Raw genomic sequence first — 20,529 nt, 5'->3', positions numbered from 1 at the left:
GAGGAAGATGAGGTGGCTGTGCCCTCTTCACTTGCCCCACAGACACCCACAGATACCCACATTTTAAATGTCTCAATATCTGGCCATTAGGGCCAAGTAAAGCTAATTGTGTGCGTAATTCTGTTGACTTAGTTATTCCTGTAAACACTGACAGAATCAGCTCTCCTATTCCTCAACAGAAAACACTTCCCAGCAGAAAATACAAACAAATAGCTCTTCATATCATAGCATTTTAAAATAAAAATATCAATAAGGAGCTAAGTCAAAACTGCATTTTAGATTCAACAGATTATTCAGCAGAAAACAGGAGAACAATGAAGCTCCTCTGAGGATGGTAATCAGCACACGCATACGTATTGCTTTTTCAGATCACAAAATCTCAATACCCAAGATCAGTAGAAAACTAAGTAGAAAATGCTTTTTATAGGATTCAAATTCCAATTAAATTAGAGCAGATTATTCAACAAGAAAGCCTATAAAATGAAGGCTTGGTTTATGTATTGGAAAGCAAAATGCAAATATGTTGCTTTCCGGCTCGCAGGGTTTCAAGCCAAAAGACAAACTTACTTTAAGTAAAAATTATTTCATTCAAATTCTGGGGGAATCGACTCAAGTAACTGATCCTCAACTGAATTATTCAGCTTTTTTATCAACAGACTTATTTCTTCCCTCTTTATTCTTAATTTGCCTATTCATAAATCCCACTGCTTTGTCAGTCATAAGAAATACTTTCCAGTGGCTTTGACAAAGCAAAAATTAGCAGGGAAGGGAACTGGCACGTAACCGCCTCACTGCAGAATGCTTCCTTGCAGCGTAAGGTATTTTTCTCTTCCTGGAGCTTTAATGCCAGCAGAAATCAATGTGGTATCTCAGCTCACCCTCCTGCCTGACGCTCACTGCAGGGCTTCAGCCAGGCTTTGGGCCCCCCGTGGTGGCTGTGTTGGACCTGTGGTCCCCAGCACATGTGTTGGGGGTCCTGGTCCTGCTGCCCTACCGAGGGCCCCTGTGGTATCCTCAGGGGAAGAGCTTTGCTTTTGGCAACGCTGTGTCCGGCCGAGAGGTCCTGCAGGGCAGAAGATCGTGCTCTTCAGTCAACAGCTCTGTTACTCTGTTTCCTTTGCTCGTAACCACTGGTATCTTCTTCCCAGCCTAGAACTGCCTGGCTTTGACTTGGAGTCATTGGATCTCATTCAATGAGCTTGTGAGGGTCACGGGTGTTTCTAGGGGAAACACCAGTGGTCATAAATATTTCCTTTTGATCTGCAAACATCAACCTCTGGTGATGGGAAGAAGGTTACAGCAAGAGTTTGAGTCAGAGCAATAGAGCTAGATGAAAATCTTAGTTCTGTAATTTTACTAGGAATTGGGAAATATTTTAACAGGGAGGTTAAATGTATCTTTAAATACAGAACTTAAAAAGAAGAAAGGAATTTGTTCAACTGACACACCAGAGGAGTTGTAGAAACCTTAGAAACAATTTGTAAAACCTCATTAAATAGGAGAATGCTCTGCAAATCCATCCAGTTTTCCTGAAGAACTTTGAACCTTCCTTCTCCCTTTGGTCTGCAGCAATTTGCTGCTGTGTCTGTAGAGTAAGCTGCATCCTGGGACGGGATGTGGTGTATAAAAGCAGTCAGGGTCCCTCCTCATAACCAATTCTGATTCTGCCAGTTTCCCCAGTTTCACTGTGAGGCTCGTGTTAGTGGAAGGAATGGAAAGAGCAGTGGATGCCTTAGGTCAGAGGTGTGACTTTGAGGGTGATCTTCCTTCTGCTCTGGGAACATCACCTTGTATCTCTGCTGCAGTGGCTTCTTGTCCTCACCTTGTTTTGAGGTGCCTTGTTTTGAAGAGCCACGGCGATGGTTTTGCCATTTTCCCCTCTCTCAAGAGCAGGCTGGGAGAGGACAGTGACGGGCTGCAGGGGTTGGGGTAGTTGCAGAGAAGCACTAACAGGGTGACAGTTTGGATGTGGCACCCTGCTAGTGGGAATGTGCCCTCCACCCTGTCCAGCCCTGCTGCGAGCGCTTGGCATGCTGCAGCCTTGTGCCTCCTGGGATGTGAGAGGAACACTGGAGGTTTTGGAAGCATCCCAGAGAGCAGCTGGGGTTTCTGGCACCTGGGAAGCTCTTGAAGATGGCTTACATGCTTGAGAGGCTGGAACAGGGATGTCCCTCCACTGTTCCTCTCCCTTATTTCTTGCGTGGGGGTGAGGGTTCCCCACCCTTTGGTGCTCCAGCTATGAGGGAGACTCCCTGCACAAGGAGTCTGGGGAATGGCACAGCTCCAGCGTTTTCCTGGCAGTTTCCCAGCCTTTCCCAGCGGGCTGGCAAGGCGACCTTGACTCCTCTCCTGGAGCAATCAGCCCCTGTAGCTGCTGCTGCCTAACACCGTCTACGTGCTTCTCAAACCTTCTTCTCTGGTGGCAGAGGATGTAGATTTGAGGGAGAAGGTTTCTTATCAACCTCCTTACAGATTTCAATGTCCACCTGAGATGTAGAGGGTGGCACCACAATGGAACCCCAGCCTATATCCTCTTCCTCATGTGACCTCTGCCTTGTGCCCGCAAGGGAAGAGCTGTTACAGTACTGCACAGCAGAGGGGCTGGAATTCTCTGAGGATGGAGCTTTATCAAACCCTCAGCACTGCTGAACCAGTGGCTTTTAGGTCCTGTTTTGGGCACAGCTAGGAGACAGCTCAACTTTGCTGGAAGGAAGGGACAAAGCAGAGGGCAGGGGCTGCCCATGGTTTGGGGGAGCTGTGGAAGGAGAGGAAGGGAGGAGGAAAGGGAGGGGAAATAAAAGGGCTCCTCCCTCCATCTCATTCCCCATGAGGGTGGCTGGAACAGCCCACAGTGTCCCCTCCCTGCAGAGAGTTTTCTGCAGAGCTCCCTGCTCCACCAGGAGGGAATGAGAAAGCAATGTCAAATATATGTTTGAAATGTCAACAGAAGGGCCCTGCAAGATTGACTGCAGCCTCGTGAAATATTTAATTCTTTCTCTCCTTATGAAGAGAGATGTTACTCTGGATGAAAGATAAATTCAGGGGGAACAGGGCAAGGGAGGAGGGGGGCAGAGGGGGAAGAAGTGTGCGGGGAGAGGGAGGGACTGGCTGTCTCCCTCTCTCACTGTACCCCTAACAGGGTGCTTGTTACTCATCATGGGAAATACGGGCTGTTGCTTCATTATCTCGGCCTCCTGTATTTCTGTCAGCTTATTTTCCCTTTCTGCTGCCTGTATCTCTGCACAGATGCCTATTGCAAAGCCCACCAGCGCTCCGACCCCCTGGCCCCAAACAGCCCTGGCACAGCCCACCCCAAAGCATGGGGACACCGGTGGTGGCACAGGGCCCTTGGTGGAACAGCCATGAGGGAGCCAGATGTGACAGAGGGGTGGTGACCAGGATACCCTTTTCCTAGGCCTGTAGGTTTTATGCTGCCTAGGAGTTTGGTCTTGCTTTCCAACATGGGGTTTGATGCTGCAGATCTGGGGGGACACAGCACCTAACCAGGCTGAGGGGGATGGGGAGGGCAAGGAAAGCATTCCCCTTATCTGCTTCCCACTCAGCACCATCACCTGCTCTGCTTCTGGAGGCTCTCTGCTTGTCCATCTGCCTGCTGAGGGGAGCATAGGGACAGCCAGGGCTCCGTGGGACCTGCACGCAGGCTGTACCCAGCACCCTGTCCTGCCATCAGCACGTCGTGACAGTGACAGCTGAACTGGTGGCTCTCCCTCCCTCCCCCGCTGTGCCAGGGCTGGCACTCCGAGTGGGAGAGGGCTGAATGTCTGCAGACATGCTCACCCAGAGCCTCCGGAGGCCTCTGGCATCTGGGAAAGGCAGTAACAGCCGTAATCCAACTGAAGCCATGTGAGCGAGGCCAGAACTGGCTCAGGAAGCATCTCCCCACCCCTGCAACTCCTGAGATAGAAAAGAAGTGAGTTCCCACCAGCGGCAGAGATGAAAAATTCCAATAGCAGTAAAAGACGGAAAAAAAATCTTGAAAACCTCCCTTTTGATTCCACTCAATAAGGATTTTTTTATATGCTTTCAAAACATTTTGATAGTTGCTTTTCGTTTCTAGTTCTTTTTTGCAAACTATAAATTACCTTAGATTTATTAACCTAAAAATTGATTCTTTTCTTATTTTAAATGTGTCAAAAATGGGACATTTTGACTTTCTGAGCCTTTTTCCAGGATTTTTGTGAAGTGGGTAATTTGTCACAATTGATCCTTGCTTTGAATTTCAACAAACTGGTATTTACTGCTGAAAACACAGTGAGCTGACAAATTCCCAAACCAGCTACTGTGATTTCAGGTTTCCAGGGCAGAGTGGAGGATCGTTTTGGTACATGACAAGGAGCTTTAGACCCTGGGTGGGGATGCATCCTGAGAATGGGCATTTCTTGGACTTTTCCAGCTCTCTCCAGAGATGTGGAGCTGAAAAGGGTGCCAGTGTCCCCCCACTGAGTCCCCCTGGGCCACCTGTGTCCCTACCCTGGAGCAGAGCAGCTCCATGACTCCGCTTGCTGCTCCCCACAGAAACCACAAGCACTGGCATCACTGGCATCCATGCTGTTGGACTCACTGCAGCGTTAAACCTTGATAAATGCTTTTAATATTTAATTGGTCTTTAAAAAACATAAATAGGCAGGATATTAAATGCAACTCCTCAGGCAGAGTAAGGCGAGTAATGAATGTTACCCACGACTGGTGGCATCTGCAAAATGCACTTTATTGTGGTTTGAAACCAAGGGCCCGGGAGATGTTTCCTGCTCTTGTTTCCCAGATGGAGTTTGCAGGTGCTCAAACATGGGACTTTCACTTTGGAAATGGGATGTGGGCCTTCCTTACACACCCTCCACCGTGTCTGCTGACGAGGTCATCAGGGGTTCTCCTGCTCCAGCCTCTGCCGGTGGCCTCAGCCAAGCAGGAGGTGGGAGTTCCAGCCACTAAAAACTGTTTCCTGAGGGGCCAGCAGTTTTTGTGCCATTTACAGTAGTAGATAGCGGCAAAAAAGCACTGGGAAGTTCAGACTGGAATAAGACCACAGATCCAGATTAGGGGTCTGAGTCCCAGGGCAGTTCCTCCAGCCACAGTGCAGCACTGCGAAGTTGCATCTGCTCAGGATGTTGCAGGATTTGCCTGCAAATTCTCACCTCCAGCTGTGCCACGTTTTCAAAGGCCTTCAGCTCCAGTACCACACATCCTGGAGTCAGTCCATGCCTTGGGAAGTCAATTCCACTGCCCCACTGTGACATGAGATCACAGTCAAGAGTTTCGGCCCGGCTATGGCCAAGTTATGGACTCTACAGTGGGTGTATGGGCAGGTAACCCTTGCGAAAACTAAAACAAACAAAACCCTACTCAAATACCTTTTGAAGTTCACAGGAGTTCAGCTGTGCAGGACAGCACATTTAGGTTTGAGGGGAAGCTGGGGTTCAGTCATGACCCCCTAACCAGCAGTCCTCCCAGAGAAGGTGGCAGTGATGTGAAGAGCATCCTCCCTTGCTATCTCCAGCACACTTGTCTGACCACTCCAGTGTCACCAGCACAAATGGTGGGTGAACCTCCACACGTCTACAGGCTGATTTTTCAATCAGAGGAGCACTCAAGCTGCCCGGAGTTCAGGTACTTGTCTCTCTGGTGCCACTCCAGCTGAAGAAGTGGGCCGAAGATCCCAAGGGAAGAAGCTTTGCTATGGAGTTGCTATTGCCTGGGACTCTTGGGCTGGGGGTGGCACCAAAATAGCCACTCTTCCAGCTCAGCTCCCTGTTGTTTACCTACAGCAGTGTCTGAGCCACCATCAGCTGCTTCTAAATATGGAGAAATGCTGCAGGCCTTCAGCAGCTACTCTGGGGAGCTGCTGCTAAACGCCCTGGAATAATGATCCCGCTGCTGGGAGGCCCTGGAAGAACAGAGGAGACAGGAGGGAGCGGAAGCTGCAGCAACAGCAATAATAACCAAGGAGCAATCCAGCAGGGAAAGGCTTTGATCTGAGGGCTGGGAGGCAGGTCTGCTGGGGATTTTTCCTGCACAGGTTGAGGGAGTGACCAGGAGTTTGTCTGGGGGAAGTAAGAGGCAGGAGCTACACCCCCCCCACAAGGCATTGTGCCCACCTCAGCCATGTTCTGTGTGCAGCGGGGACATCCCTGCATGGTCACAGCCTTCTGCTCTCCCTCCCTCCAGATGGAGCGGGTGGGGGTGGCTGCAAGTCTGCATCAGCCAGATCTCACAGCCATGCCCGCTCGTGCAGGTGGGCCCTGCCTGCCTGGGACCGAGCTGGCTGCCACCCTGTGCCAACCAGCAGAGCAGTATTTCCCAGCCAGGAACACACGCACTGCGCCTTCTTCACTCATGAACTCCTCAAAACCCACTCAGAGCAAGATGGAAGAAGCCGCTGTAGTCCCGCAGGAGCCAGAAACATCCAACTCTCTGCCTTTTCCTTTCTCTCTTTTCTTTCCTCATTCTTTCACTTTTATTCTTCCTCCTCTGCAGAACCAAAACATTTTGGAGACTCTGCACTCCATGCTAGTCTATTATTCACACAACCTCCTATCTCCCTGCTTCAGGATGCTGCCTGGATCCGACCAATTACCAGCTCCCTTGATGTATAACACCATAAAACCCTTAACCTCATTATAGAAAATTTCTTTTGAATGGCCTTTAAAAACCATCTCATTACACAGGAAGAACTGTAATTACCTTTAACGAGACTGAGATATTGTGCGAGCAAGTGCGTTTGGGCTGTCAAAACAGGAGCAGTGCGAGATCATCTCCAGCCCTTTCCGCCACAAGGGCAAACACTTTGTAATTCCCTCTCCTGCGCCGCTCCTTATCTTGGCCCACCCCCTGCCCCTCACTCCTCCCTTCTCCACGCCTTCCCTGGGCAAGCACAGCTCCTCATGTTGTAGTGCTTCCCAAGGCAAAGCCCATCTTCCCCAGGACTCCTCTCCGAAGCTCCTGCTGTCTGCAGCATGAGCAAAGCTCTCGCTGATAACACGTGCTGGATGCTCTCGGAGGGCCACTGTGCTCCCTGCACTGAGGGCTGTGCTTGGCCAAGTGGAGCCAAGAAGGTGACGATGTGGCTCCTGGGATGTGCCACCGCCACAGCTGCAGGATGACAACTGTCCCAAGCAAAGCCGTCTGGTGTGACAGGGAGGGCTGAATGCCCATTTGCCTTCACCATTTTCCAGCGAGGAAGAAAACCACCTTTTTTGTAGGGCAGACCTATTTCTGCTCCTTCCAGCTGTGGACTCTAGTGACCTGAAGGGCAGGGGTCCGTCCCTGAAGCTAGTCAGGATTTGGCTCTTTGCTGGTATGATGCAGCTCATCCCTGCAGGGGGCCCGGAGGGGTTAAGTTTTTTTCCTTTCGGCATACGTGTGACTCAAATGAAGATTTTTTTTTTTCCAAACAAAATTTTTTCCATCCCATCTGTCACTAATATCAAGGCATTCCTTTGCCCCGATCCATTTTTTAAAAAGAAAAAATCTAACATTATTTTAGAAAAATCTGAGTACGTGTTGCCAGAGCAGTGATACGCTCCCTTTCTCGGGAAGGAGCTGTTGCAGTGTTAGCCCCTGGTATTCATCCCCAGAGCTTCCCCCACCCTTGCCCCCACTGGGCGGCTCTGCTTCCTTCTCCTGCTCTCTCCTAGGGTGTTTCTGGCTGTTGCTTCTTTATTTGTCTTTTATTATTTCTACCTCTGGGTCGGGGTATTTTTTGGGCGCGTTTTGCTGTTGACAAAGAAGCTCAGGACACTGAGAGCTCAGCTGCAACGAGTCAAGCTAATTGTTTACAGCCGTTGTTGCCCTAATGGCCCTGATCACCCACACCTGGAACTGCCCCAACCACCTGCACCTGGAGCTGCCCCCACCCCTGCTCAGAGCCCTATTTAACCTCAGGGCTGCCTTCTACTCCTTCCTCCCCCACTACTTTTTCAGAACTTTAGCGGGGGTGGATGTGTCTTCTTGGGCTCCAGCCTGTGGATTTTTGGGGCCTCGTTTGTTGCTGTTGATGGACCCATGGGTATGTGCCCTGTCCGGGAGGGCACGGTCTGCTCCTGGCCTGCCGTCCCTGAAAGGACAGCCAGCCAGTGCTGCACCCTCGTGCTCCAGGGGACACATTTCTGAAGCCACCCGGTGAGTTTTGACCCCGTAGTAGGGGAGCTGCTGCTATTGAAGCCCCTCTCTGTGAGAAGGGTTAACTCCTGGGGCTCCCCATTGCCTTGGGAGCAGGCAGAGGGAGTGTCAGTATTATACAGAGAGGGAGTCATGCTTTATTTTGTGTAAGATGGCTTTGCTGGACAGGAGTTGATGAAAAGGCTGTGAGGGAAGCAGCTGTGCTGTCCCTGCTGCTGTATGCTGTGCTTGCTCGGCCCTGCAGCCTGCTAGCAGGGCTGGTTTTTCCTTTCACTCCCCTGATGGCCTTGAGGGAGGCCTGGACTCGAAGTCTCCTCCTACATCTGCTAAAGATGGCTGATAATCACCTTGGGTAGTTGCTTTCTCTGTCCTGCGTGTGTGTGCCAGAGGCTCTGGGCCATGATCTCGGTCCTTTCCCCTACCTAAGGAGCAGTCTTAGGGCTTTCTGTGGCACCAGCCAGGGCCATTTCTGCAGCTTTCGCCCTGCTCTGGTCTCTCTGCTGTAGGAGCACAGCCCTGACTTGTGCTTTCCTGGGATACGAGGTTTTTATTGGAGGATCTGTATCAGGCTGGGCAGGTCCTCTTGCAGCACCAGCTGGTGTGTTTGGGAGCAAGGATGGGTGTGGTGCAGGACCCTGCTGCCCTAGGGACCCCGCAGCAGGAGCTCTGCTTCTGGAGGGCCCCTGGGCAGCAGGTCCTGGTCTGTCGCTTGTGTTGGCTGAGGAGTGTTCTTATCCTATGCTAAGCACCCTCTGGAGAGGTCTTTGACCTTTTCAGTGTTGTGTGACAGCATTGGCTGCAGAGCTGCTTTCGGAGCTGCTCGCTGTCTAATGAGCCTGTGGGGATTGGGGGAAAATGGGCAGCCAATAAAAATATGGAATATTGAAAAGGTCAGAGCTATTTGGTGGGGACACAGTAACTCACAAAACTTCTCGGGTGTTGCATCTCTGGCTGCGTGCGTGAGTGCAGGGGCTGTGGGCTCACAGCTGGGTGCTGGTTGCACTACATGTGCTCTTGGGGCAGGGCTGAGCTTTGCAGTGTGCCAGGATCTCTGTGGGTTGGCACATTGGCTGCACCTCTGAAAGCAGCGTTGGAGAAATCCTTGTCCAGAAGGAGCCTTCAGAATATGGGCTTTGCTTTCATCTCTGTGGAGGGAGAGGCGAGCCTGTGGTCAGGGTGTTCTCTGGCTCTGCTGGCAGGTTCTTGCCATGATTGCAGCAGCAGGGAGCTGGGCGGACAGGGGCCTGTTTGAGGTTGTTTCAGTGCTGTGCTCTGGATCTGTGCCCCAGGTGTCACAGGCAGGGACCACAGACCTGCTGGAGAGTACTTGGTGCTGCTGAGTGCAGGGGGCTGTGGGTGCATCCCTAATTGCCAGCAGCTGAGAGTGCATTCCAAGTTAGCTGTGGCTTTCCTGTGCCCCTCCTACTTGCTAACAAGGGCAAAGCTCTCATGCAAAGTGTGCTGATTGCAAAGTGTGCTGATTTAGTAAACCTGTGCCGTAAGGGGGGGTGGGGGAGCATGCATCCAAAAGTTCCCAAACTGACTCTATTTCTCCAGTGTTAGCACAGAGGGGAGTCCCCCCTTTCTGTCTCTGACCCCTTGTAGTCCTCAGCTCCATCGCAGCACATCTGTTAGCTTGTCCTCTGCCACCGGCCACCAGCTGGTGGGGACATGACCTCTCCAGCCAAGGTGCGTCTGATGGCCTTTGTGGTGGCAGAGTAGGGCCAGTGATCTTGCCATATGCCTGCCTATGGAAGCATGCTGTCAGCCTGCCAGGTGCTGGGAGCAGAGGGAGAAAAAGGTCTTTTAAAACCCATCATGCCATTTCACCCCACCAAAATTGTCATGACAATGCAACATGGTTGCCCCAGTGTTGGTTACCGGGAAATACCAAACAGCACTTTGCGCAGCTCCCTTTTCTGTGGACAGGAGGCATTTGGAAATGACAATTCATTGAGCTTAACAGTAAAAATTTAAGTTCTGGGTGTGAAACCACAGCAGCAGGGGGAAAGTGCATGTTGGTGCCAGGCAGGCAGCAGCCAGGGCTGGGCACTGGCACAGCAGCAGGTCTCACCCTGGATGCTGATTCTTCTGCAGACTCTGTGCCCAGCAATTGGGACTTGGGCAAGTTTCTGGCAGAGGAGACAGTGCTTTATGCTGCTTTTTTTTGGCTAGATGTGATGGTTGGGTTGTGATATTCTGTGGGCTCCCCACAGCTGTGTTCCTGTGTGCCCAGCTCCTGTATGTGCCCTGACCCCAGCTGTGGGCACCGTAGATGCCTGCCCAGCCTGGTGCTTTTTACAGCCCTTGGCTTTGTTATTCCAAGTGTTTGTGTGGTGTCCTGGGGACAGTCTGTGTGATGTGTAGTTCAGTAAATATGTAATGGGGTGTTTTAGGGCTTTATTGCTTTTATGCAGCACTAATGTAATGCTATTCAGAGAGCTCTGGCACACCCACAGGCAGCTCAAGTGGAGCAAAGGAAGGATGTTCTTCCTCTCCAAGCCCATCACCTTCCCCACTTGATGCTCTCAGCCATGATGTAGTGGTCTAAAGGTGGCAAGTTATCTGTGTGAGCACTCTGAAAAACAGGCAGTAGGATCATTAGAAATGACTGTGGATTGGCCCTGTTTTAAAAGGGAGCAAAATATTTGGCCAAAGTCCCATTGGAGCATTTTCAGCTTTTGTGAAAACCCTCTGCTAGACAACTTGTTTCTAGAGTTCCTACCAAAATCGGGCTCTTAGGTTTCAGATCACCTTTGTGACGAGCTGCAGGTGTTCTTTAGGGCCTTAGTCAGCCTAGGAGGTGTCATCAGGCCTTAGCTGTGTGTTGGATGGGGTTGGAAACTCTGCCTTGGCTGGCATTCCCGTGATTCAGGGCAGGACTTTGGCTCTTGTTCCTAGCTGTGCCCATCTTGTAGGCTGTTCCTGGGCAGGGCTGCTACCCTAAGGACAAAGCCTGTTCTGTGGTGAGCCTTGTGGCCATGTCCCACACCACAGCACTGGGGTGCTGGAGCTCCCATGTGGATGGGTGCCCCCTGTGGGTTGTAGAGCTGCTGTTATTCTGGATTGGCTCCTCAGCACCTCGACAATTTGGGCCCCTGGCACTTAATAACGGCAATACCTAATTTTAGTGTAATGGCACTCATTCAATCTGCTGTTCCCAGAATGTGCAAGTGACATAAATTAATGTTATACAGAAAAAGTCAAGTTTCTAGTGTGAGATCAATAGATCATAACGTGGTGATATTTGAAAGTACATCTTATTAGCAGTTCATATTTTCGCACTTTCCATGGATTCCCATGAGCTCCCTTGCCTTCTGCCCCAGGGAGCTGCTGTGCACGTGGTTGCTGACACCATCAGTAGTCCTGGGAGATATTGCCTGTGCTGGATGTCACTTTGTGGCTTTTATCCCATGGGAAATGAATGGAGAGAGGTTGGAGTGTTGCTGGTCACCGCAGGGCAGAAGCAGGAGCCTTTGGCAGCTTGCAGCGGTAATGAGAAGGGCTTCCCTCTGAGCTGACTCAAGGTGTCCAAGCAGGCAGACACCACAGAGCTGACATTGTGTGGTGCTGTTGAGAACCAGCCTGAACAGAAAAGTGAGATGAGGAAGGGGGCCCATCGCTGCTCTCCTGCCCTGGATAGACTTTCATTGGAAGGATGAGCACGCAGGTGTGACCTGGGCTGTGCCTCTGGGTAGATGAGCAGAGGCTTTGAGCTTTCAGGGCCCAAACAGCACCATTTACCAGCACTGATGAGGAAAAGTAATGTGAGGGGCAGGGCATGGCTTTGCCTCAGCACAGTCCTTCTCAGCCCCAGTTTATGGGGCCTCTGCACAGGCCCTTGTTTGACAGCTTAAAGTAACTTCCTTGAGGATAGGACTCAAGGTGAAGGCTGGGTTTTGTCTGTAGACTGGGGTCTCCAGTTAACTCCTGTGCTTATCTCTTCCTTCTCCCCACATGCAGTGGATGGTGTTGATTTGTCTGCATGAGTCAGGCTCTTTGGCAAGGGGTTCAGAGCTGAGTTTTGCAGCCAGCTGTAAAAATATCCCTCCAGGGCATGTGCACTGCATCTCTCCCCTCACGTGCCGTGTGCTGCTTCCTCCTCCTTGGGAGGAAGCTAATCTCCTCTGCAGACCTCACCCATCAGAGCAGATTAGAGCAGCTCCCGGCTCCTCTGGTGCTGCAGAGGAATTGCCAGGATCAGAGGTTTGGATCGTAGCTGTGGGGGGATGATCCTTCTTTCTGTAAGCCTGGATGAGAAAGGTGGTGTGCAGTCATTCTGCATCGGTGGAGTGTGCTGGAGAAGATGCACTTCCCTCTGGTCCCCAGAGCCAACGGAGCTGTGCTGGGCTTTGCTCAAATGGAAGATGCTTGTGTACACTTCTGTAAGCAGTGAAGTGACTCAGGTTGCCCACTCAGTCTTCTCTTTCCACAGATTGTTCCCAGAGTCCCTCCGGATGTGTCTGAAGCATCCTAAATAGGACCTGTGCGTGCTGTGCTCCGAGGTGGAGGCTGTACTGAGCTGCTCAGAAAAAAATAGGCCATTGCTTTCCTCACACAGGCAGGCATTTAAGTGCGGGAGGAGTGTGGGCATGTGGCTAAATCAGAAGTGAGGAGCTGTCCCCTCCTTTGGCACCTCACCTGCCTTCCACGAAATGGGGCTGCTGGGAAGCTGGGCTGCAGGCTGGATGGCTTTTTTTGGTAGCTTGCTTGGTGGCACTGGCTTTGTGCGTTGCTCCCACCACCCAGCAGAAATCACTAGGGAGAAGTAGCTCACTTTTTGCCTCGCCTTTCTGACCAGAGTTTCCAAAATGGCTCAGGTTTTTACCTTTTCTCCCAGGGAAGTCAGCAGCAAAACCTGCTTGCCGGAGGTGGGATTAGGCAATTGCCCTTGCAGGAATCCCTGCCTTACTCCCCTGGTCCTTTCTTCAGCCAGTTGCCCAGGCAAAGCATCTATCTCTGTCTTCCAACTTGAGATGCCATCTCTTCACTAATTAAATGAGGACTATCACTTCTTCATAATTGTCAGTTGATTTCAAATTAAAAAGGGACCTATAGGACCAAGAAGAACCTTATCCTTCCTCTGGGGACTGCCTTCCTTTTTATTTAAGTTTTTTTTCAGGCTGATAATTCCATCTGAAAGTCTCCTGTGATACTGCGGTAACCCTTGGATGCTATTCAAGTGCATCCTGGCCCCTGGCGTGTGCTCATTGCCTCCTAATTGCTCTAAATAAGTTGGGAATGATGAAATTAGAGTGCCATTGATATGAGGCAGCCCTGGCATGCTGCAGTTACAGGCATGTGAGGGATGTGGACAGATGGGGAGATGTTAGGATAATAGGTATTAAATGCAGATTTTACCCTGCTTGGGATCCCTATCTAAGCACAGGTCAACTTCTTGGTGCAGCAAGTTTGGCAGCTCCTGTGCTGGTGCCCCAGCTGAGCGTTTGGCACGGGTTGGACATAAAACTGTATGACCTCCCTTAGTTTCTCAGGGGTTCCTGGGTAATGGACTCTCCAGGGACAAGGACATGCAAAATAATTCTGAGTCCACACAGTGTCCCCAGTCTGTAAGGCCTGGCTTGCCAGTCCTTGGGGCAATAAGGTTCAAACTGCAACAAGTAGGTTGGGGGGTGCTGGATCTGTTCTGATTCACTGCACATGGCTTGTTGTTCTCTTCATTCCCTTATTTTGTAATAATAACCCCTTATTTGGGGTTGGGTTCAGGTTTCAAACCTGAAACAGCTGAGTTTGGGGTTCTAGTGTTGAACCAGAAGTGAGTGGGTAGTCCCCCTGCCCTGGCATGCAGGAAAGGTGAGCTGACATCCCAGTGTGCCTGGGAGCAGCATTCCCTGCTCCTGACCTTGCCTTGGTGTGGGGACAGCATTAGCAGGGGATGTGGGAGATGGTGAGGTTGGGGGCTGCCCTGGGCAGAGGCTAGGATCTGGTTGGTGTCATTCAGTAGCTGCTCTTGTGCTCTGCTCACCTGGAAATGCTGCTGCTGCTGTTAGTGTCCTTTGCTCTGAAAGAAAATAGCCTATTCTTGGCATATGTAGTCAGAGGGGGAGAATGATACTTGCTGGCTGGTGGTGTTGCAGTGTCCCATTGCAGCAGAGGGGCCTGGATAAGACCTGACTCCAGATCTTCAGCAGAGGCAGTTTTGTGACAATCTGTTCGCAGCCAGAATAGACTCATCACATCACCCACAGGGTGAAAGTCATCCCAGTCCAGCAATTCAACACTCATCCCCATGACTCAGTATCCCATCCCTGATCCTGCAGCCAGAGCTGTCTGAGCGTGGTACCATGATGCTCAAGGAGAGCATCTTGGCCAAAGCACCCCATTTTTGGAGCCTACAGGGGTGGCTGGTCCCAGAGCTGCAGGTGAGGATGAGCCTCATCAGCCTGCAAGGGCTTTTGTAGCCTTACAGGTGTGCCTGGTTTGGTGATCGTGCAGTTAATAGTTTTCTGAAGATGGATGGCAGGTACAGCACAGCAGTTTGCTTTCCAAAAAAATGCCAATCATTCTAATCACTTGCCTAAGATTTGGGTCAAATCCAGCCACCTGGCTTTGGATAATAACTCTCCCAAGCCTCCTTGAGCTAGTCTTGTGAAGCATCGGCATTCTCAGGACAGCTGAAATGGATGGGAGGTGCTCTGACATGGCAGCCAGCTGGCCTCCAGGATGGATGGCTGATTGCAAAGTGATGGAAAGTTACGTTTGCTCAGTCTGAGCCAATTCTATTCCTGTAACTGGCCTTGGCTGTGACTTTGGCTTCGCTGTGGCTCATCGGATGCTCACCCTGTGACGTGCTCACCTGGAGGCTTTGGGTTGAGATGGCAGGATCCCTTGCTCTGGGCAGCCCTCCAGGCTCAGGGCTCATCTATCAGAGGAGTTCAAGACCTCAGAATTCTACCAGTTGCACATTTAAAGGCCAGAAGAGTAGATGTATGACTCTGGTCTGACCTGCTCTGCAACAGAAGCCAAAACTTGTCCCTGGCTGATTCCTTTGTCAAGTGTAGCAACTCTGAGTGTGCTCAGGTGCGTGGTTCCCAAAGACATGGGAGCTGCAGGGTCTTGGCTCTGCTGGCAGGCAGCAGAAGTCTCCATGAGGTTCCCATCTGTTCCTAGCAGCGGTGTTTGGAGCAATCCCTTTAAGAGGTGCTCCCAGAGTTCCTGGGCCTGCATGGGGTGTCACTGCCCATTTGCACAAAGGATCATGGGCACGGCCTGGGCTGGGCTGGTCCCAGTGACTGAAAGTTCAAATCTCTCCAACACACGGAGAGCAACACTCTCCAAGCAAACAGGAGGTAGATATAGTGGCTATAAAATAAATAAATCCCTACAGGCAGGAAACACCCAGCATTTGGAGGGATTTAGGTGTAAATTCATTCAGTTAACTTTTTCAAAGAGGTCTGTAAGCTGCAGGGTTGTCAGCATGATGCCAGTTGTGCTTTCCAGTGGGCCAGTCTCCCTGGAGCCCAGCACCCTGCAGTGCCCTAGCTGTGTTTAGGGGTGTGCTCCCACCCTTTGCTGCTGCCTCCTCTGCTTGATTAGAAGTGCTCCCAGTTGCAGCCCCTCCACAGCTGAGCTCACAATGCAGCATGTGAAATTCTCAACACAAGCCAAGGTGTGTGCTGGGACCTTGAGATCCACTCTCAGCGAATCCTTTTCTCCTCATCTTGCCTGCATGTCTGTCAGATCATCTCTGCTCTTCCTCTGCTTCCCCTTCCCTTGGCCTTTTCCAGGAGGTGGCTGCCTCTGGGCTCTGTGCCTTGGGCAGGAATAGGTCTGTGCCAGCTCCCACCAAGAGCCATCCCCTTCCCTGCATGGCTGAGCACAGTACAGTACGTCCCTGGACCTGCAAGGGAAAGCTCCTGGTGACTTTCATCAGGAAACAAGCTGGGTACTTCCACAGGACCACGGAGGAGGGGAAGCACGGGGCAGGGCTGGCTCATCTATGGCAGCACACTGGGTTTTGGCCTGTGCTGAAATTGGCTATTCTTGCCGAGGAAGGAGGAGGAAGGAGCAGTGCTGGGTGGAAAGCCCTGGTGAGCTGGGCTTGGCATGGGGTGTGGGAGGGAGGGAGGGAGGGAGCAGTGCTGTCTGCTCCCAGGAGGAGCCACAGGAGCTGTCACCATGTGTCACCCCCTTTTTGGCAGCCCCAGACTGCTTGGCCATCAAGTGCAGTGAAAAAGGCCGAGCAGGCACTAGGACTTGTTTTGCCACCAGAAACTGCTTGATGCTGTAGGCAGCTGCCTTCTTGGTCTGTGTCATGCAGAATCTGGGCAGGGATTGGTCTGGGAGTATATCTGGGGAGCAGATCCCTCGGAGTGCTGTCCTGGTGGTGATGGTGCAGTTTGACACATGAGAATGCTGCTGATTGGGCCAAGCTCTTCAGTATTTTGTGGGCTTTGCATCCCCTCCAAACAGGGCAGTCTCAGACCCTGACTGGCACTGAGCAGAGCAGGCTACTCCTGGTCCTCACTTGCCCCAGGTGCCCAGAGATGTCGTGGCATTGCCTGGCAGGGTGGTGAGAGGAAGGACTTGTTTTCCCATCTTGATTCCTTGTGGCTGAGATTTCTTTCAAAGAGCTTTTCACCCAGAGGTGAAGTCACTCACCATGGCCACCTTTAGCAGCTGCTTCTCTGCATTGTGGGTTGTAAATGTCCCCTTAATTTAGTGCCTGCAGTGCACTAAAGCAGCAACCTTAGCACAGCCTCTGCATCATAACCAGAGAGGCTCTAGATCCTGCGCTCTGACACGCAGCGCTCTCCTTGACTGCTGTAGTCCCAAGGGCTGATGTCTCCTTTACCCTGGGTGCCTCCCCACCACTTGCTTCTGAAAGATAATTCCCTGTAAAATAGAGAGATTTAGTCTAGTCCAGCTGGGCAGGTCAGTCCAGGCAGTAATGCACTCACATCCTAAATGTTTCAATTCTTTTGGCTAAACTTCGTGGTGAAAGGTGGTTTTTTTCTCCTTCACAAAACAAGATAATAGCTCTGATCTTGAGGAGAGAAATGATGAGGGTTCAGAGTTCCCTTTCCTTTTTTGTTGCTATTTTTCTTGCAAAATATTCCAGTTGAGAGGGATTTTTTGCTTAAACAATTTATACCCAGTGGATAGATTTATTCTGTTCAGCTACCAGCCACAAGAAAACCTTGTTATTCCCTGTGGCATGGATTTTTTTTTTTTTTTCCCCCCTCAATACTCATAAATACTCTTTACTAAATCTGAGTTTTTACTACTTGAAGCATGAAGGACCGGGTACTCCTGCCCTGTTCCTGATGCTGGAGGAATCATCGCTTGCCTCTTTTGCTGCCCTGACCCTGGGTAACCCGAGTGGTGCTCAGGATTGGTTCTTAAATATCCGTCTGTCTCCACATGCCTGATCCAATTCTGCTCCCTTGTTATTTCCATCTCTCAGGGATAAAGAATCTGCAAAAAATTGGTTTTTGAACATCCTGGAACCAAGAGGTGCTTTGGAGGCAGCACTTCCGAATCCCACCTGGCTGCTACTTCCCGTGCCTCTGCTCCCAGCCAACACCCTGCTGTCCTGGCTTTTAGCAGGAACTGGGCAAAACAGTGTTTCCTGGTTTAGCATCATTATTTCAAGGGAGAAGAGGAAAATGTGGAGGTTTGGTTTGAAATTGAGTGACTGTGGGAGAAATGCAAGGGCTTGACAGCAGAGTTGGTTTAGATTGGGGTAGAAAAGAAATGAGGAGACTTAAAACTGGGCTCAGAGAGAGGGGGGGAAAAAAAGGCAATGTTTCCTTTCAAACACATAAACCCTGGCTTCTTTGATGCTGATGGATTACTTGATACTCTTTGTGAAACCATGCCATTTGACAAGGCCAGTTTTCCAGGCTGGAATTGTTGCTGGTCGGTTTGGCTGTGGTGGCTCCTTCTATCCCTGGTGCCTGCCATGGAATCACAGAATGTTTTGGGTTGGAAGGGACCTTCAAGGCCACCTTGTCCCAACTCTGTGCTGTGGGCAGGGACGCCTTCCACTAGATCAGGTCATTCCAAGCCCTGTGCAACCTGGCCTTGGGCACTTCCAGGGATGGGGCAGCCACAGCTGCTCTGGGCAACCTATGCCAGGGCCTCCCCACCCTCACAGGGAAGGATTCCTTCCTAATGTGTAATCTATTCTGCCCTTGTTTGCAGTTTTTTCATGAGATTTGGGGTACTTCAGCTGCCTCATCTCTCCCTTTCCCAGGGTGGGCTAGTGTAGGGAACCCACATGGTGCTGGCAGCACCTCCCTTGCTCAAGAGATTTATTTGAGGCCTGGGCTGAGATGCCCAAACTCATTGCAGTGGTGAGCCCAAGACAGAGCATCCCTCCCCTGACAGGCAGCTCTGTCTCTCTATGCTTTTAGTTTCTTTGGAGCTCAGATTCTCATCCTCCTTACCTCTAGTGCAATGTTTTAGGAACAGATGGGCTTAATTTCCGATTGCTGCCCCCTGAACTTGGGAGGAGGTTTGAGTTTGGAGCCAGTCTGCATCTTGTTCCATGTGAGTCCATCCAGCAGGCTCCTGCCTGCCCTGCCCCTGTGGACACAGAGCCAAGGACCCGGCAAATTCCCCTCTCCGTGATGAGAGAGGCTCTCAGAAGTAAGATTCTCTGTCAGTGGATAAATCTGTCTCCATGTTACCTTAGCAGTGGCAACGGCTGAGCATCTTACGGGTTGATACTGTTGAGATGCTTAGTCTAAGCTCCATCTAATCCTCTTTCAGGGAGCTATCAGGCTGGTGATCTCCTACAAACAGGTTTTCTGACACTAGCCTTGGCATTTTGTGGTTTGTGATCATGCTGCAAGGGTGACGGTCCTGCTGCATCTCTGCTGCTGCCCCTGAGCTGAACCAGAGGTGAAAGGGAAAAGAGAATGAACCTACAAGTTTCTAACCTGAGCTCTGCTGGATTTTGGATTTAGGTGTCTATTCCTGCTTTCATAGGGTTTTGTGGCATGTGATTTTCTTATCCAGCTTCTTGTGGAGCATAAACCAGATTTTTATAACTGTGATTTTGTATTGCATTAACTCTTTGGGGTGTTTTTTTTGAGAGCACCCTCCTGAATCTGGCCTGTTGTGCTTCTGCCTGTGTATCCTGGGAATCCTGTCACTCTTTGGGCATCAATAGCAAATGTAAAGCAGATTTAAATACTTCCATTCCCCTTCTGTGTGTTGAGGCCCCAAATTCAAGGTGGAATTTAGAGGTGTTGTAATGTGCTTGAAAACTCTTGGACTGTTGAACTTGGCAATCAAAACCTGATTCCTGCTTGCTGAGAGTGAGAGCCTTGTGTGTGGTTGCTCTCCATTATCACATTGTCACCCAGACAATGTGTGTGGGGATGGAGTCACCTGGCAGTGGTGCTGGCACAAGGCAGTTGTGGGGACTGGCACGCAGGGCATGGGAGAGAGGCCGTGGGATTTGCTGTTGGTAAGATCTGATCAGCACCAACGTGGTAGTTAGACCTCAGCCCTGGGATCTGGTTTTGACCAGTTTTGGGATGGCCATCATTGCTCCTGGAGCAAGGTGAGCAAAGCCCATTCTGCCACGGGATGGGCTCCCTGCAGGGAGCGATGGCCAGCAGTGGGAGTGAGCAGTCCCTCCTGGAGAGGGCAGATCCCTCGGCACCTCTTCACACTGTCCCCTTCCTCCTGTCTTGCAGGGCTGTGTGTCTGGGGCTGAGCCAGGTGCCCCCTGCTCCGCACTGGGTCCCATGAGACAGGCAGGACCACCCTGTCCCTCGCGCCCGGGGCCGCAGCACCCGGCTCTGCCCCCGCTGCACGGGATCCCCTGCCAGCCCCCACAGCGGAGCTGCAGAGAGCTGCTGCCACGGTAAGTCCTGGGCTTTCGCTTTCCTTTCCTGGGACACTTCCCCGGAGAAGGACGTGCTCCAGGTTGCTGCTCCTGTTGTCTCCATGTGCGTCCCCCAGCTGCAGTGGGGTCACAGCGTGGGGTGCGTGCGCAGGACTGCAAAAAAAGGCTCTGAGGGAACAGCTTATGCACCAAAAAAATTCAGGTTTCAGTCAACAGACTCAGCTCACGAATTCAGGTTGTATTTAGCAAGTGGCTTTGGCTGGGAAAAAAAGTGAAACACTGAAAAGTTTGATTTTGACATTTTCAAAATGAAACCTTTCAGCCATCTGTTTCAAGATGACATTTCATTTTGAATTTTTTCTAGGGTTTTTTTTTTTTCAGTGTGGGGGGGAAGCCACCTACAAACAAAGTGAAAGCTTCAGCCCAAACAAAATGTTTCATTCAGCCCCAGATTATTACCGGGGCTTTAAAATTTGGCAAAGAAAAAAATTACTTTGGTCATCCTGAACTACTTTCTTTTCTCTGTTTAATCACTGGGTCAAAAGACAAGTGTGTGAGGGAGTGGGAGC

The 20,529-nt window shown here is 51.0% G+C and overlaps 1 protein-coding gene across 3 annotated transcripts in view; it reads left to right on the top strand.

Moving 5' to 3' along the window:
• LINGO1 (leucine rich repeat and Ig domain containing 1) overlaps positions 1-20,529 on the top strand; it is a 153,782-nt gene that overhangs the window by 70,378 nt on the left and 62,875 nt on the right. Inside the window, exon 1 of one of the 3 annotated variants that reach the window (XM_019293569.3) lies at positions 19,865-19,978. The exons of the other annotated variants lie outside the window; for them this stretch is intronic. The gene's annotated coding sequence lies outside the window, so the exon portion shown is untranslated. Of the gene's footprint in view, positions 1-19,864; positions 19,979-20,529 lie in introns of those variants that run through there. 3 annotated transcript variants of the gene reach the window in all.

The sequence above is a fragment of the Corvus cornix genome, chromosome 10, assembly GCF_000738735.6.
Source record: "Corvus cornix cornix isolate S_Up_H32 chromosome 10, ASM73873v5, whole genome shotgun sequence".
NCBI lineage: Eukaryota > Metazoa > Chordata > Aves > Passeriformes > Corvidae > Corvus > Corvus cornix.
This window is presented reverse-complemented; position numbering and strand designations above follow the sequence as displayed.